The following is a 19883-nucleotide window of genomic DNA, read 5'->3' on the forward strand; positions in this document are numbered from 1 at the left end:
CTGCTTGACTCCAACTCCGACGCCGGAGTCGACTCCGAGTAATATAACTAAATCTCATTTTAATACCACTAATTTGTAGTTCTATTGTGGGGGTACCGTAAGTGGATCGATATAAAGTATCTATTTATTTATTTATGTGTGCAAAAAAAGGTCTAAATTTCACATTAGATGCCAATTAAACTCTATATTTCAAATGTAGGGCAATGTTTAATAAATAAAATAATGCTATAAATACCCATCATAATATGAGAAGATACCAACAGTATATGTATTTGTGGACCAAAATTATTGATACTATCTCAAATCCTTTAAATTTGTTGCGAGCTATATAAAGGTTTATATTCCCATATGCATGAATTTGAATCTGAATCGATTTAGACAAAATTGTATATAATTCTATAAAATCTATGTACTTTAAATTTAAATCTAACGTTATGGGACGTAACACAATTTTAACAAAAAATAAAAATGCAAGGAAAGTCTAAAGTCGGGCGGGCCAATTATAATATACTCTGCACAACTTTGTATTTAGATCTACATTTTGATAAAATCTCAAATCAGACTTCTACAAAACTCGGACAATAATTGGGAAATATTTATAATTGTTTAGAAAATTTCGCAAAAATGCATTTATGATTCATTCATTGAAAAATTTGAAAATTTGAGTCATTTCTACAAGTTTTCGACTTAGCAGTGAGCATATAATTTTGGAAAAATGTTTGTCTAGTAAATAAAATTTTGCAAAATTTTCTATAGAAACAAAATTTTGACTAAATTTTCTATAGAAATAAAATTTTGACTAAATTATTTATAGAAATCAAATTTTGACCAAATATATAGAAATAAAATTTTTATAGAAATAAAATTTGGCACAACTTTTTATAGAAATAAAAGTTTGAAAAAGTTATCAATAGAAATACAATTAAAAAAATGTATAGTAAACAAAATTTTGCAAAATTTTCTATAGAAATAAAATTTTGCAAAATAACATATTCTATTGAAACAAAATTTTGACTAAATTTTCTATAGAAATAAAATTTTGACTCAATTTCATATGGAAAAAAATATTTCTATAGTAATAAAATTTCGAATACATTTTTTATAGCAGTGAGCATCAGTAAGAAAAAAAATTGTTGAGAAAATTTGCTATAGAAATAAAATTTGACAATTTTTTTCTTATAGAAATAAAATTTTGAAAAAATTATCAATAAAAATACAATTTTACAAAAATGTTTGTGTAGTAAATAAAATTCTGGAAAATATTCTAAAGAAACAAAATTTTGACTAAATTTTCTATAGAAATAAAATTTTGACTTAAATTTTTATAGAAATAAAATATCAATAGAAACAAAATTTAAACAAAAAAATTGTGTATCAAACAAACTTTTGCAAAATTTTCTATATTTAGAAATAAAATTTTGCAAAATATTCTATAGAAACAAAATGGATCGATCCAGCCCATCTGCTAGTCTAACATTCTAGGAAACATCAAAAGATAGCCGTAATTGGAAGTTGATTTTCATTTACAATCATGCTGTACATTGATCGAATGAATAACGCAATGCGTAAAAACTTGCTTAGTTACAAAAATGTGAAGTGTTTTAAAAAATTTGGTTTAGCCGGAGTCGAGCAAAATTTTTACGACTCCGACTCCAGCAAAATCTTAAGACTCCGACTCCGGCTCCACAGCCCTGGTTGGTACTATGTTCGGTTTTCAAGTTTTAAACCACTTTATTTTCGCAAGTTCCTTAAATAATAAAAATTATAAATGAAAACAAACATATTCCGGTAAAGTCTTGCCGAAATCTAGAGAAACAAGAAATTGAGTTAATTTATCTGCTTTATATTGAACTGTTTTAATAAAGTACCCGCGAAAAGCGAACATAGTACTGATCTTAATGGGTATAGTAGTAAAACAATTGATCATTTTCTTCTTATATATTATTATTGTTATTTTTTAGATGCAATTCTTTGTAATAGAGGAAAATATCCAGAGAAATGCTTTCAAGGCTTTTGGAGTTCCCTGATGAAGCCCACTTCCAGTCAGCGAGCTACAACACAATCTCAAAGGAAAGAAATTCGAAAGAAATTAAGACAACATTCAAGCCTAATATTACCAGAACTTATATTTGCGTTATATTATATCTTACATTTTATTCCTTGTAATACAGTTACAAAGACTGAATAAGCTTTTATTTACTTCCGAATAAAATGAATGGAAAATAATAAATAAAAACTATTGTTATTAACCAGATAGCTCACCATAAACTAATTAGTTAGAAGCTAACCTATTATAGTGTCCTTACGTATTATCAGCCAAAAGCTAACTAATATTGAGCTAACTTTTGGTTAGCTCAAACTTATGCAGAGTTGAGTGAGAACTGACTCGTTCCAATGACAGCACGTGTTAAAACTGAATAGGATTTTACATGGGAAATGAGTGATATTTTGAGTCACCTGCGACTCGGTTTTGATTAACCATTGTTAGCTTAAAGTCAGCCCAATTTCCTACAGGGGAAATACAAATGAAATGGGTGGAGACAGGCAAACACGTTGTGAGTTCTGATTTGACTTTTTAATTGTGTTCGTATACAATTTGTATGTAAATAATAAATATTAAACCACTAAATATTAAACCACGATAGTAAGCCACTATGTATGTTTTTAATTCATTTGTTTTTATTGCAAAAATATAAATAAAACAAAAAACAAACTAAGCAACAGTAAATGATGTATATTTTATACATTTGCTAGGATCCAAAATATTTTTCATATTTGGTGAGTCTAGAACATTAAATGGTATTCCATATTCTTTGAACAATCCAATGAAAGCTCTTAGCAACTTTTCTTTATTTAGTGCAACTTTTATTTGCTTCGTCTTTTTCCCTTCGTATCGCATTTTATTGGATGAATTTGTAAAAGATGCCGCTTTAGATTAGATGCCGCTTTAATGATTTCATACGCCGATTACATTTTTTGCAAACAGCTACACAAGTCTCTTCATTGGTTTGAAAATATGACAACGGCGAATTATCAATATCCATTTTTGTACGTCAAATTGCTTATTTTCAAAAAGTTTTTTACAGGCAAAATTTATCTTAATTTCCGGTATTAACGCTTTTATAAATTGTATATGTACGTGTCAATACCTTTTTCACATACTTTCATATTTTTTTATTGTTGTTAATTATGTATTTTTATTTCCAATAGTTTCTCTAGTAAAATATTTATAATTTACAAAATGGCATCTCAGTTATGTATACAAAATTCAAAACAACCCTCATTTTATAGAACAGTTCTACGAGATTTTGAAAAGAGCTGTCTGCTCATTTCGTTGGCACTTGTGAGCGGAGCTGTCATGTCGGCACGCTCTTTTTAAAAAGTATGAGTCTCAATAAAGTAATAACAATGAAATGAGTAGATCGTCCAATAAGGGGAACTGATGAGGATGTGTACATCCGAAATAGATTTCTTCCTAATCATTTCGAACAACATTTGTACCTTTCCGTAACACCATAAGAACTCAGTAATGATAGCATAATAAAAAAAGGTACACCAATGTACTTCGTACAACAAAATGCTCGAATGCGCATTATAGATGAAATATGCGTTTTGAAAAAACTGAAAAACGAAGATTTTTCCGATTAAAATTTTAATTGAGTTTAAAAACAAATTCAATTAAAAGTTTAATTGATTCAACAAATTTTTTAATTGAAACAAAAATCAATCACAAAACTTAATAATATCAATTATTTTTTTTTTAATTGATCAATTAATTTTTTAATTAAATTTTTAATCGATAAAATTAAATTTTTAATCGATACTATCATTTCTGTGATTGAAGTCATTTCAATTAAAAAATTAATTAGATCAATTAATTTCGTAATTGAATCAGATTTTTTTTTTGTATTTTTATCACAAAAAACAGGATATTTATTTACGAAGAATTTTGTACTTTTTTTAAGACGTATGATCATTTTATCCATATGTACATTCGCTTTGTCGCCATTTCTTTTTCTTTTGTTCAATAACAAAATTTATTAGAATAATTAAATAATATATAGGTTAAAGTTTTAGTTATTGTTGCCTTTCGTCAACTCTCTCTCTCTCTCTCTCTCTCTCTCTCTCTCTCTCTCTCTCGGTTGTATGTTTATTTCTCAGTCTCTGTCTGTGAATAAATATCGCATATAATATATCTAAATATATATATGTTTACATCCACACATATTATATTTATGGCCAATTGATGTCCAAAACATAATATGTTTTAACATACTGACTATGTATGTTAAAAATGTTATGCATTTTGAAACACTCAATTACATACTTTCGAATTTAACAAACAAATTATTGAACAATTAATCTCAAATCAACAATTATTTACACCAAATAACGTGCATTATGCTCAACATATACAAAATACATAGGTTTTTGCTTTGTTTTTACTCTCTAACAGATTTTCAGTTCATAAGTTAAGTACTCGATCTTATATTTTATCAAGACCGCCAATACCACAGATATTCTCATTTTTAACAACTTTGTACATTTTGCTTTCAATGGTTATTTCGCGCAGGTTTTCTGTGTTCCTTTTCAAATGCGTATTCAGTGAAACGCCTTAAAAGTGTGCACCCACCGTCGGGTGGGATGTGTCCTCCGAAAAGAGGTTAATTTCCGGAGAAGCCTGAATTGCGCATACCAATTCACGTTTATTGTCTTTAATTGATATTCGGTACAGTTTCCCCGAAATCAAGCAATCGTTAATTTTTGACGAAAAACTCACAAAGAACCTAGAACCTACAAAAATCGCATTTTCGCCACAAAAATTTCTAATTAAGCACATCTCTTAAAAATTATTTAATAAAAAATACGACGCTTTTGAGATTTAAATCTGCGATATTTAACCTTTTTCCATAGTAATAACAACATCTCGAGAAGCTGTTAGAATGTTCGACCTTGTTACCAACGTATTCAGGTCCTGGTCGGAGCGAAAAAACTGCAAAACAGGAAAATAATTAATGAAATTTGCAGAGAAAAAGAAATAAAGAAAATCATGAAAATAAGAAGTAAAATAAAAAAGAAAATTACATATTACGACAAGTATGCGAAAATGGCATACTTCCTACCTATGACAGACCCTTGCACAATTTATTGGCGATCACCTCTTCATTGCAGCCAAATTTTTTCCCTGCGAGCATCCTTTTGAGGTCTGAGAACAAGAAAAAGGCCCTGGGGCCAGATCTGGAGAATACGGAGGGTGGGGAAGCAATTCGAAGCCCAATTCATGAATTTTTACCATCGTTCTCAATGACTTGTGGCACGGTGCGTTGTCTTGGTGGAACAACACTTTTTTCTTCTTCATATGGGGCCGGCTTGCCGCGATTTCGACCTTCAAACGCTCCAATAGCGCCATATAATAGTCACTGTTGATGGTTTTTGCCTTCTCAAGATAATCGATAAAAACTATTCCATGCGCATACCAAAAAACAGAGGCCATTACTTTGCCAGCGGACTTTTGAGTCGCTGTCCACTCAGCCGACTGTCGATTGGACTCAGGAGTGTAGTGATGGAGCCATGTTTCATCCATTGTCACATATCGACGAAAAAACTCGGGTTATTACGAGTTAAATGCTGCAAACACCGCTCAGAATCATCAACACGTTGTTGTTTTTGGTCAAATGTGAGCTCGCGCGGCACCCATTTTGCACAGAGCTTCCGCATATCCAAACATTGATGAATGATATGACCATCTTGATATCTTTAAGGCCTCTGCTATATCGATCAACTTCATTTTACGGTCATTGAAAATCATTTTGTGGATTTTTTTGATGTTTTCGTCGGTAACCACCTCTTTCGGGCGTCCACTGCGATCACCGTCCTCCGTGCTCATTTCACCACGCTTGAATTTTGCATACCAATCAATTATTGTTGATTTCCCTGGGCCAGAGTCCGGAAACTCATTATCAAGCAAAGTTTTTGCTTCCACCGTATTTTTATCAAAACACGAAATTCTCTTTTTTCCATTTTTTTCACAATAACAAAAGTTGCTTCACGAAAGACGCTCTATCTCACAAACTAATTGACTTACAGACGTCAAATTTTGACACGAATCATTTAAAGGTTGGTAATATATAAAAATAAAATGCATTTAATACTAGCGACGCCATCTATGTGTCAGACCGGGGACTTATCGGCCAACCTGTTATTTTGAAATTGTTTGCATGAAATGGCTTAGTACAACCTTCCTTAATAGAATTTCATGGCTGTAATTTAGTAATTATATTTTACATATGGTTGCCACAGCCGAATGTAAATTGAATATATATATTTTTTTTTTGAGCGACCGTGGTGCAATGGTTAGCATGCCCGCCTTGCATACACAAGGTCGTGGGTTCGATTCCTGCTTCGACCGAACACCAAAAATTTTTTCAGCGGTGGATTATCCCACCACAGTAATGCTGGTGAAATTTCTGAGGGTTTCGAAGCTTCTCTAAGTGGTTTCACTGCAATGTGGAACGCCGTTCGGACTCGGATATAAAAAGGAGGTCCCTTGTCATTGAGCATAACATGGAATCGGGCAGCACTCAGTGATAAGAGAGAAGTTCACAAATGTGCTATCACAATGGACTGAATAGTCTAAGTGAGCCTGATACATCGGGCTGCCACCTAACCTAACCTAAATTGAATATTTTCAAACGTCGATATTAAAATTTCTTAAGTCGAGAAAAGACATACATATGTTTATAAATAGAAAAATATAACGAGAATTTTCTGCCAGGCCTTATTTTTTCGGCATTTACTATGTATCTCATTAAAAAAATATTTCTAATAATCCCAGGAATTTGCTTATATTTTGTCAAAATGATTAATATAATGTAATACACAAAATTTCATGGATCCGGCGAAGAACACAAAAGTGAACTTCAGTATCTAATTTTATGAGGACCTAATGAAAAATCCACCCTAATGAATGTATAGAACAGAGCTTCCCAACCCAATTTGCTTGACTTTATGTATAAAAGTGACGATGTGTGAGTAAAATGTGTGAATACAAAAGTGTGTACTGGTTCTGATATTTTAGCAAGAAATTTAGCGGTTGCAAATAAAGTGAACGACTAATAATGGAAAACCTACAACAAATTATAGAATTGCATGTAACTTCTATTATTTTCTCACTGTGGTTATAAATGAACATTTCGAAATGTACGAATTGTATGCATTTTTGTAGTATATTATAGATGTTTTGTTGAACTTAACAATTAGTTTTTTTTAACAAATTTAATGATACAAAACCTGCTCAACCAAAAATGACGCTGCGCTCCCCCTGAAAACTCGTGGAGACCCCCAAAGTGGCGCGCCCCCTCTTTAGGGAAGCTCTGGTATAGAAGAACTTGCAAGGAATTAACAGTGGAAGAAAGTTGTTTAATTTGTTTTTATGTATTTGTACATTTTAATGCAATGCACCAGTTTTGGTCAGAGTATAAACACTTTTATTCTCAATAAAATCTGGCTACACGAAGTATCGTTTCTGACATGTTGAGATAGATTCTCTAGCGATCTAGCTCTTCCTACCATTTATTCCTTTGGGAAGATCCTGCTAATCTTGAATGGAAACTTTGGTTCCCACTTATGTATATCACACAGATTTCAGATTACGATTAATTTACTTATATCCCAGCAAAAAATACTTCAGCAGTAAGAGTTTAGTTTGGCATACAATAAAAGTAGTTTATGATCATTCGTTTACGTTATTACAACAAAGTCATGCAGTATAGATGCATGAAAGGTAGTGCTATTTTCCTTCACGCCATCAATGCTATACTCAATATTTTATATCATTTCTGACCAATATTTCTATTAAAATGAGCAATTATATCAGCGCTATGTAGAAGCTACTCTAAATCGGGACATTGCCCACAAAAATCAGCGCCGATTCAGTTGTTTTGTAATCCTGCTGAAATAGTGCTCCATTTTTTGCTGGGCTGGCATAATAATTGTCTAATATTTCACCATTTTATTCCAGATTAAAGTTTTTCCTCAATGTATACATACTACGTTTTTTTTTTTATTTTAGAAAAATTATCTGCGGAGATGCTGATGACTCCTATCTCTGATGGGTGGTATATATGGTACACTTTCTCAATAACAATTTTAATTTAGATTTTAACAGATGCAAAATATTACATAATAGTATAAAATATGTGTATATTTATTTATATTCTAAAATAAATATATTTAAACTAGGTGTAATAATTTAATAAAATAAAATATAATATTTAACTGGGACAAAATTGGTTTTTAATTTGGTAACGAGCACTATTAAAGTCGGGCAGCACAATCGAATGATGAAGGTTAGGTTAGGTTAAAGTGGCAGCCCGATTAAATTTCAGGCTCACTTAGACTATTCAGTCCATTGTGATACCACATTTAACTAAAAGTACCTATTACATATGGGCACTTCTAGTCTTAACCACTGAACCTTCTCTATTATTAACTTTTGTGGAACCAACCAGATTGCTCCAAAAACATTAACAAACGGTATGTTCCTATGACCAGGCACCCATATTAGGTGAATATTGTACTGCTCAGCCATCTCGTTGAGAGATTTGCGGCAGTCTATGGCCGTTTTTGAGTTAAGGAACACAGAGTCCAAGGATTTTATTGCAGGTTGACTGTCTGAGTATATATTAATGCCAATATTTGTTGGAACATTACTTCTCAGCCAATTCACCACCTCTCTTATTGCCAATATTTCAGCCTGAAAAACACTACAGTGATTAGGTAATCTTTTCGCTATTCGAATTTCCAGATCTTTAGAATATGCTCCGAACCCCACTTGTCCATTCAATTTGGAGCCATCAGTATAGAAATCTATATATCTTTTATTCCCCGGGGTCTGTGTACACCACGCCTCACTGTTGGGAATTAGAGTTTCAAACTTTTTGTCGAAAAGTGGTTTTGCCAGGGTGTAATCCACTACGTTAGGCACATCTGGCATTACTTTGAGGACCGAACTATGATCGTACATTTTTTCCGACCACAGCGATAGCTCGCGCAACCGCACAGCCGTTGTTGCAGCTGACTGTTTGGCCAAAATGTCTAAAGGCAATAGATGTAGCATGACATTAAGGGAGTCTGTTCCTGCCTTACTAAATGCGCCTGAGATACATAAGCTCGCCATACGCTGAACTTTATCTAAACAAGTCGGTTTCTGAAGTGCCGGCCACCAGACTACAACACCATATAGCATTATAGGTCTAACCACTGCCGTGTATAGCCAATGCACAATTTTTGGTCTTAGTCCCCACTTTTTCCCTATTGCCTTTTTGCACGAGTACAAAGCTACCGTGGCTTTTCTCGCCCTCTCTTCAATATTAAGCCTAAAATTCAGCTTCCTGTCCAAAATAACGCCAAGGTATTTTGCACACTCACCAAAGGGAATTTCAGTACCCCCTAAGGAAATGGGCCTAACCGTGGGAGTTTTGCGATCTTTGCAGTACATGACTATTTCTGTCTTTGCTGGATTTACACCAAGACCATTATCTTTCGCCCATTTCTCAGTCATCCGGAGAGCTCTCTGTATAATATCTCTGATTGTGGATGGGAATTTTCCCCTGACTGCTAGCGCCACATCATCTGCGTATACCACAACTTTTATCCTTTCTTTTTCTAGAGAAACCAGAAGGTTGTTTATAGCAACATTCCAAAGAAGAGGTGATAGAACTCCTCCTTGGGGAGTGCCTCTGTTCACATACCTTTGTATGTTTGCTTGCCCTAGTGTGGCTGAAATACGTCTCTTCATTAGAAGTTCGTCTAACAGCCTAAGAATACCTGGATCAACATTCAGAGTTGTCAGTCCATTTAATATCGAGCTCGGATGGATATTATTGAACGCCCCTTCGATGTCTAGAAACGCCACGATTGTGTATTCTTTGACAGATAGTGAGCTTTCAATAAAGCTGACCAGTTCATGCAATGCGGTCTCAGTAGACCTGCCTTTCGAGTATGCATGCTGTCATTTCGAGAGCAAACCTGAATCCACGGTAGTTCTAAGATACATGTCTATCATCCTCTCCAGGGTCTTAAGTAGGAATGAGGATATGCTGATTGGTCGGAAATCCTTCGCACTCGAGTGAGAGGCTTTTCCTGCTTTAGGTATGAAGACGACTTTTGTTTCCCTCCACTTTTCTGGAATATATGCTAAGTTTACACATTGTTTATATATCACCGTCAACCAGGGGATAATTCTTCCAGCCACTGCCTGTAACTCCGCCGGAGTAATTCCATCAGGTCCGGGGGATTTGAATGGTCCAAAGCTATTTAAAGCCCATTTTATTCTAGATTCCGACACAATTTCCTCGATAGGAAATGATCGCTGAGCCTCTGTTACACCGCCGGAACATGGTTCAACCGTCTGATTTCCAGGGAAGTGTGTGTCCAAAAGTACCTCCAACGTCTCCTCACTGGACGTTGTCCAATTTCTCTCCGATGTTTTAATGAAACCTGGAGCGGTGTTAGTGGATGCTAGTACCTTCCGTAGTCTGGAAGCCTCTGACGTATTCTCAATACTGCTACAGTAATCATCCCAAGAGTTTTGTTGAGACCTTCTCAGTTCTCGTTTATATTCTCTCAGATTCATCTTGTAAGTGTCCCAATCCTCCGAATGATGAAGGTAGCAACAACCGATATCGTCGGCATACCCAACCAAAACCATATGAGATATTGGTTGAGTCGACCGAATCAGTCGGGTGGCACAACTGCTAAGTGGTAGTTGCTACAACTGCCAACAGGAGGTTGGCAATAAATTCGATTGTCACAACCAATCTGTATTCTCTGTGCAATTTTTAAGCATCTATGCAATTTATAATCCATGATTCAATGTCTATCCCAATATGATTAAATATTGGGATATACTCTATATTTTCTTATGTGTGGATGAATCAGTCTCCAGGAAAATATGTAAGTACTTCGTCTTAATACGAACATTAGTCTCCGATCTCACAAAAGAAACACCAAAAAAATCTTGGCAATGATTATTCGATACTACTCTACGCAGTCTTATCAATTAATACCCCCTCTTTATCAAAACGAAATACACAAATATTACTCACGTCGGTTCCGATACTACAACCACTTTTACATGTCGACTCACAAATCCTATCAAAAAATGTACGTTCTCTTACTCCACATGCGTTTGCTTCGATTTATTCGTGTGACATTCGTGCATTCGACTTGTGTTTTGAGCGGGGCGATGTCTGTAGGCCCCATTCAGCTTTCGTATCTCAATGCCAACCACTTGTTGTTTGGTCGGGTGTGCGTTGCTTCGTCGCTACTGTCTGGCTCTCATTATTTTGCTGCTATTGGTGCGATGGTATTGCCCAGCAACTGCAATTGAACCATGCAAGTGCGTCATGAATGTATGTTTGTTGTTGTCGATGCTTATAAATATTACTTTAAAGAAAGAACTAATACATTTGATGTATTATAAAAAAGTTGTTTTAGCTGATGGCCTCTGTAGCCAATGCTACTATTGTAATATTATTCTTATATTATACTATAAGTCTAATTTTGTAAATAAATAAATAAATAAAAAAGTTGTCTAATTTATTCCGCCGTTGGTTATATTGTATAAGATTTTGTAAGCCACAGGCAATTTGTTTATCTTATATTTGTACAGCAAGTACCCTCATTAACTCAATTTAGATCAATATGAAATGGATATTATGTACTTTTATCTTTTATTGTCGTTTTTGTCGAATATCAAGCCAAAAATATAGAAGTCAATTCTTCTTTGGACAAAGCTATATAATTCTCTACAATCAGTTTTTCTTAAATGCAAAATGATTAATTTCTAGAATATTACCGCGGACAACTATTATAGTCATGTATAGTCATGCTGAAAATTTGAGCCATTACACCATTTTAATTTTAAAAATATATATATGTTTTCATTAAAAATAATATATTTGATTAACGTTTTCTTCCTCCATATCGGATCGACCGTTCGCGTGTAATATGCGCGAATATTTCGATGTAGTTATTGTGGCAAAAAGTCCGGCATAAGAGGTTGAAAAAACAACTTTTGCAATACCACATTTCAATATATTTTATTTATTTGTAGTAGAATATTGTTAAATCGATAGACTTTGACCTGTTATGCGTCTTCAATTTGATTATATATTAGTATTTTTTCTTTCTAATCTGTTACAAAAGCATAGAATTATTGAACTGATTTTATAAAAACTAAATACTACAATATATTAATAAATTTAATGTAAAAAGTTTTCCAAAGAAATTGATAGCAGAACCAGCAGAAATAAAGTATTTTTTAGTCTTAGAATATTCAAAAATATTAAAAAAATGAAAATTGAATAAACTCACTCAGTTTATACTTTAATTTTTTAAAGATATGCTGAGTTTCAATTGTAATTCATTAACTTTCTGAATTTAAAAGCTGATTCAATGTTGCAGATTTTATAGTCATTGTAATTTATTTTTTCTATGATGAGTATGTCTTTAACCGTATGAGTTATTTAACCCTTATACTACGTTGAGTATTAGGTCGTATTTTTCATCATCGAATTTCTTACTTTTGGATTATAATTAAAAGTTCTTACTACTCAGCATGAATTCAGCATATGTTACCAATTAATGCACTGAGTGATACAAATTGTTAATTATATTCGAACAGTAAGATATACGGTGTTGAAAAATACGATATGGGTCATCAAATGACCCCAACGTAGTATAAGGGTTAAATAAAATAAATAGTTTATTTCAGCAGCGATGTTTGCAAAAAAAATTAACAAACCCGTTTGCTAATTCAGCAGCCTTTGTTTGATGTTTCAGCAGGATGTTTTGCCGTGACATAAACAAATTTTATTATATTTGCAATGGGATTGTCTTCAAACTATTACAAGTTTATTTCTTATAAACTTATGTCGTACTACCAAAATAAAACACCAAAATGGCATAGTTTTTTAAGTTCCTTATATGCTATATCCTGAGCTTTTATTTTAGGGGAGGAATATACACCCATTATTTTTGGTACTTAATACTCACTTAGGCTACGTTTTAAAGCCTAAATTTATTGTACTATTTATTATTCGCTATGCTATGAACTAAACTAATTAATTTTAATCCATTTTTCGGCCATCATTAAAGTCGATTTTTGTCAATATCAAAAGTCGAATTTGAGGAATACAAAAAATTGTCTTCGATGCAGCGTTTTGTTTTTAAGTTAAAATGTCCTCAGAAGTTAAATTATAAATACTCCAATTTCCTAAAATATGAATTGTCATAACATTCGGAGAAAGTATCAATACGGGTCAATCCATCATATATTCTAAAAAGATCCACATTAATTCACACAAGTTTTAAAACGTTAATTAAATATGATTTCAAAAACATTATTTGTTTTAATTGAATGAATTAAAAAATTAATTGATTTCCTGACAATGGTCTAGTAAAGTTATGTAAATTTCGAACCTCGCTGTCAACAACTGAAAATTTAAGACTACCTTGTAAATTAATCGTGCCATGTACGAAAAGATTTTCAACTACCAGTAAAGTAGAGTTTTTGTTTTCCTTAGAAGATCTAACCTTGAACCAATAAATATGATTTTCAGTATACATTACGAATAAGTGAAATATAAAAAAACGTTTCTGATAAAAGATGTTTTATTCCTTCTGCTGGCTCTTGTAGCAAGTAATTCATCCTTTGATCATGTCCGTGAAGTTAAAGTTAACTTTATCTTAGCGGAGACAAAAACCGAGCTATGTTCAGTTGGTACAACAGTTCAGCTAAATAATGAACATAGCTCAATTACGTAGGAAGAAAAAATGAATATTAAATAAAATTATTAATTTTTAATGCGAAACATCCTGTAGGTAAACGAAGCTAAAGCAATTTAATAGAAATATGTATAAAGTGCTGGAAAAAATACAAAGATTTATTGAAAATCCCACATAGTCAGCGAAAATTGGACTATAAAACTGAAAGCTAAAATTTAGAATTTAGGTCACTGTGCCAAAAATCGGCATGGGGGGGATATACCAAGTAGGGGTGGAGACAGCTCTCCCCGAGTAGAATACGAATCTGAAATCAGATTATTCAATTGGTTAACAGTTTTTGAGAAATTTCGGTCTTAAGTTGAAATTCAGATTTTGGGCCGATTTTAGTATTTGGGCCACTGTGCCAAAAATCGGCATGGGGGGGATATACCAAGTAGTGATGGAGACAGCTCCCCCCGAGTAGAATACGAATCTGAAAACAGATTATTCAATTGGTTAACAGTTTTTGAGAAATTTCGGTCTTAAGTTGAAATTCAGATTTTGGGCCGATTTTAGTATTTGGGCCACTGTGCCAAAAATCGGCATGGGGGGATATACCAAGTAGTGGTGGAGACAGCTCTCGGCCCAAAAAATCGGCCCAAAATCTGAATTTCAACTTAAGACCGAAATTTCTCAAAAACTGTTAACCAATTGAATAATCTGATTTCAGATTCGTATTCTACTCGGGGAGAGCTGTCTCCACCACTACTTGGTATATCCCCCCCATGCCGATTTTTGGCACAGTGGCCCAAATACTAAAATCGGCGCAAAATCTGAATTTCAACTTAAGACCGAAATTTCTCAAAAACTGTTAACCAATTGAATAATCTGATTTCAGATTCGTATTCTACTCGGGGAGAGCTGTCTCCATCACTACTTGGTATATCCCCCCATGCCGATTTTTGGCACAGTGGCCCAAATACTAAAATCGGCCCAAAATCTGAATTTCAACTTAAGACCGAAATTTCTCAAAAACTGTTAACCAATTGAATAATCTGATTTCAGATTCGTATTCTACTCGGGGAGAGCTGTCTCCACCACTACTTGGTATACCCCCCCATGCCGATTTTTGGCACAGTGGCCCAAATACTAAAATCGGCCCAAAATCTGAATTTCAAATTAAGACCGAAATTTCTCAAAAACTGTTAACCAATTGAATAATCTGATTTCAGATTCGTATTCTACTCGGGGAGAGCTGTCTCCACCACTACTTGGTATATCCCCCCATGCCGATTTTTGGCACAGTGGCCCAAATACTAAAATCGGCCCAAAATTTAAATTTCAAATTAAGACCGAAATTTCTCAAAAACTGTTAACCAATTGAATAATCTGATTTCAGATTCGTATTCTACTCGGGGAGAGCTGTCTCCACCACTACTTGGTATATCCCCCCATGCCGATTTTTGGCACAGTGGCCCAAATACTAAAATCGGCCCAAAATCTGAATTTCAACTTAAGACCGAAATTTCTCAAAAACTGTTAACCAATTGAATAATCTGATTTCAGATTCGTATTCTACTCGGGGAGAGCTGTCTCCACCACTACTTGGTATATCCCCCCCATGTCGATTTTTGGCACAGTGGCCCAAATACTAAAATCGGCCCAAAATCTGAATTTCAACTTAAGACCGAAATTTCTCAAAAACTGTTAACCAATTGAATAATCTGATTTCAGATTCATATTCTACTCGAGGAGAGCTGTCTCCACCACTACTTGGTATATCCCCCCATGCCGATTTTTGGCACAGTGACCTAAATTCTAAATTTTAGCTTTCAGTTTTATAGTCCAATTTTCGCTGACTATGTGGGATTTTCAATAAATCTTTGTATTTTTTCCAGCACTTTATACATATTTCTATTAAATTGCTTTAGCTTCGTTTACCTACAGGATGCTTCGCATTAAAAATTAATAATTTTATTTAATATTCATTTTTTCTTCCTACGTAATTGAGCTATGTTCATTATTTAGCCGAACTTTTGTACAAAGTGAACATAGCTCGGTTTTTTTCTCCGCTAAGATAAAGTTAACTTTAACTTCACGGACATCCTTTGATCTCATTTACAAAAAAAGAACATAAATAAACAAACAAGACTTTTGAGTATATGTTGCGGTTGCGTGATATGATTTCTTAGACTATCAAGGTACCAAAAAGTGTTGGATAAATTAAAATATCACAATTAAATATTTTTATAGTAATTAAAACTTGTCTGAAAGTGTGTTAGCATTGATGATTCAGTGCAATCGTCGACTTTTAAATCAAATTTTACGTTTTAATTTAATCACATTTTTTCAGTGAGATAAACGCCTTGGATATTTCAAAATATCGTGTTTGTCCAGTGCAATCTAGTTAAGATGCAATTACTGCTTGCATTTTCTAGGGTTAATTATTATGTATGAAAAGAATAAAACAAGAGATTTGTAACTGCATGAAGTTATTGGCCTTGAATACATTTATGTCTATATAATATAGTTATAGTTAATGGACTGAATAGTCTAAGTGAGCCTGAATAAAATCGGGCTGCCACTTTAACTTAACCTAACCTAGGAATGTTAAGGAAGAATTATTATCTCATAATTTTATATGATTTTATTCTTGATTGTATTTTCTTTAACGAATCGATTTATTTACTACAAGAAAGTCTACCGGATTGATCTATAAATGCTGCTCGTCGGCTAGCGTCTGGAGCCATCAGGGAAACAACCCGTGACTTTCTTTTTTTACTAAACGATGTTCAGTTTTTGGTTATGTATAACATTTCTTAAGTTGAAAGTGTTTCCAGTTTGTTAGACTATGTCAGTGCAAAACTTTATCAGAAGCGAAATTACCATAAAAGTTCTAGTGACGTATCTGAACTTCCTTGAGTTGTACAAAGGAAAGAACGGAAGATCAATCATCGTTAAAATCAAAGCGTCCACATTATTTACATATAATGCTGATAAGACTACATACAGACACAATTACATTCAGTGCCGTTAACTCTCTGAACTGGCTATCGTAAATTTTTTCTCTATTTTTGCTGTTATTACAAACGAACGCCCACCCACCATCAATGGACACAGAAAAGAAACCCTTATCGGATATGTAATGTCTAGTAATATCATATTCAATCATTTTCACATATTAAAAAAATGTTTAAAATAAAACGTCCTACATGAAACGATCGCTAGTCAGGCAATGTTTAGAATTGTGTCTAATGCGCCGTTCATAATATGAGTTTATCCTGACTGAATATGTGTTTGTAAATAATCTTAGTGTGGCCGAACGCTATTAATTGTCCGAGATAAGAAAAAAATATCGATGTGTTATCGATCCCAGAAACAAGCTGCAGTATCAATGTCTTTGAACATAACTTATAGTGTGCCCAATATCTGGAATATGTTTGATACGAGCACTGTCGTCCTGATAAACTTATAGTCTGGACGGCGCATAAATTGAGTAATTTGAGAAATCCACTTGAATAAGGTATATCTAGATGCTGATTGAATGGTAATATGTGTTTGCAAGCAGTCACATGCTAATTAGACGCCTCGTACATAGTCATCGAATATGCGATATTTGGTATTCCATTGTTATTAGCAAATAACTCTATTAAAGGGAGAATGCAATAGGGAAAATAGTATATGGTATATTTCAATTTTTTCCAAACAATAAAAATACAAGAAACTTTAATACAAGTTTAGGCTTCCCTTCAAACATTTGCAATCACATTTGACTCACAAAAGATTCTTCCAACTGATTAAATCAATCATATAAGATATCACTTTGGAGTCAAATATGAGTATTTTGCATAAAGAAGGTGTACCCTCAAAACGATTTGTCTCAGTGAGTCTTTAAATAATCATTTTTATGATTGATTTAGCACTCTTTCCAAATATACGATTAGGAGTCAAATATGAGTATTCTGTATTAAGAAAGTGTGTCCTCGAAATGATTAGCTTCAATGACTCATTAAATAAAAATTTTTGTGATTGATTTTACAGTCCGCAGAAATATTCGCTTATGAGCATTTACATGTAATGTTTTCTTTTTTTAATTTTTTATATTATCTAATATTTTGTAGTATTGCATATAAAATATGAAAAAAAACTTATAGAAAAATATGGTAATTATTGTTTTGTTTCATGTCCGTAAAATGCACTATAAATTATATGGTCTTTTTGTGTTAGCATATTTTATTCAACTGAAAAAACCCTGTATGAATGTCTCGAACTCACTCAAAATCAAACTAACTTTTTACTAACTAATTTGAGGCGACTTTAAGCTAACTCATTATTTATGCAGTCTTGAGTCAGTTGAATTTTTCCCAAACTCACTTTTTCCCGATCAGCAATGAGTTACCTTTTTACTCACTCTAAGCTGATGCCTATTTAAGTGAAGTAAAGTCATGGAAACAATTCAAATAAACAAACATAAAATATGTATTGACGTCTATAACTGTCAATTTGGATTTGGCTTTTTATATTTGTTTCAATTTAGCTTTTATTTTCAGAGAACGTTTGTAATTTTTTGTCACGGTTAGCGGTAAGTAGCATAGAAATGCATAATTCAAACGCAATTTAATAATTAAACTTTCCTTATTTCCACTAGAACCCATCATTATCAGTGAAGGAATAAATGGAAACTTCGAATAAAAGTGTTAAATGGCTGTTTGAGGACGAAGATATTGGGAAATACACTTAAGCCTTTTGGACTTCCCTGACGAATGCCACTTCCATTCAGTGTGCGTCATTAAAAAAGTATTTAGGTACAACTCCCTCTGAGTTAAACGAGAAAATTAACACAACACTCAAACTCAAGACAAGATGAACTCAACTAATATTATCCGAATTTTTACTTACGTTATATTTTATTTATTGTAAAATAATTTAAAAAAAAATCTGAATTGTTATTATTTTTTAATTAATTCAAAATAAAATGAATCAAAAATAATAAAACAAAATATTTTATTATCCACAAAGAGCTCACCATAAACTAATCAGTTAAGAGCTAACTCATAGTATGCTCATATATTATCAGCCTAAAGCTAACTCTCTTTGAGCTAACTTTTGGTTAGCTGAAGCTTATGCAGGTTTGAGTGAGGACTGACTCGTTCCAATGACAACACGTGTTAAAACTGAATAGGATTTTACATGGGAAATGAGTTAGGATTTGAGTCACCTGTGACTCAGTTATGACTAACAATTTATTAACTTAAAGTCACCTCAATTTCCTACAGGGAATATGTATTCTATTTCTCAGACATTCAAATTGTCAAACCAAAGCAAACAACAAACGATGATTTATCAATTACATGTATGCTTGTTTGGTGAGCATTAGCTTTTTTCTACTGTCGTCGCGTATGTTAGTCATTAATGACTTCTATGTGTGATTGTTTGACGATCGCTTTTTATAAACTAACTCGGAAATAAAATCAATTATAAATATGACTTTTTAATATTTCTTTTATGCGTCGCATATATGAAAACCAGCAAATTGAAACAAAAATTATAAGAATATACTCTTTAACGAGTTTCATCACACAATCTTGAGTGATTAAGAAAATATTCTACAAAATGAGTTATAAAAGTGAGAACGTTAAATTTTAGAATAACTAAAGAGTAAAAAATTACTCATGATTATAATTAATCCATAATTGAACATCACTCGGAGTCATATAATAGTCATTCCAATGATCAATCATCCTAAGACTCTCAGAATGTTTGGAGGGTTAAGTACCATAAGCAGAGACAGGCGAATTGAAAGTTTGTATTGGTTGGTATCATTTGTATGACAATACATCGATGAAAATGAAAATGAGTAATTTCAAATTTTTGGCCTGAAAATTCATTCAAATGTTAACAGTGTTTTTACGTTTTTCTTGACACAAACAAAATATGAAGTGTCTTGCCTTTCGAAAAAGGAACCGAAATCAATTTTTTTCGTTTGGAATACGAAAGAAATCTTTTGTTCGATATAAAGGAACAGGGCATTAATATTTTAATTAGTTTGGTCATTGCCATTTTCGTGAGTGAGTCTGTTTTGCAACTAAAGGCAAATTTGTTTTTCTTCCATT

General features: G+C 33.1%; 1 protein-coding gene across 4 annotated transcripts in view; it reads right to left on the minus strand.

Annotated features, from left to right (window-relative positions):
* The window catches only part of Graf (GTPase regulator associated with FAK), a 365913-nt gene that overhangs the window by 339660 nt on the left and 6370 nt on the right, over nt 1-19883 (minus strand). The window lies entirely within an intron of this gene.

This window comes from Haematobia irritans, chromosome 3 (assembly GCF_050003625.1).
Source record: "Haematobia irritans isolate KBUSLIRL chromosome 3, ASM5000362v1, whole genome shotgun sequence".
Classification (NCBI taxonomy): Eukaryota; Metazoa; Arthropoda; class Insecta; order Diptera; family Muscidae; genus Haematobia; species Haematobia irritans.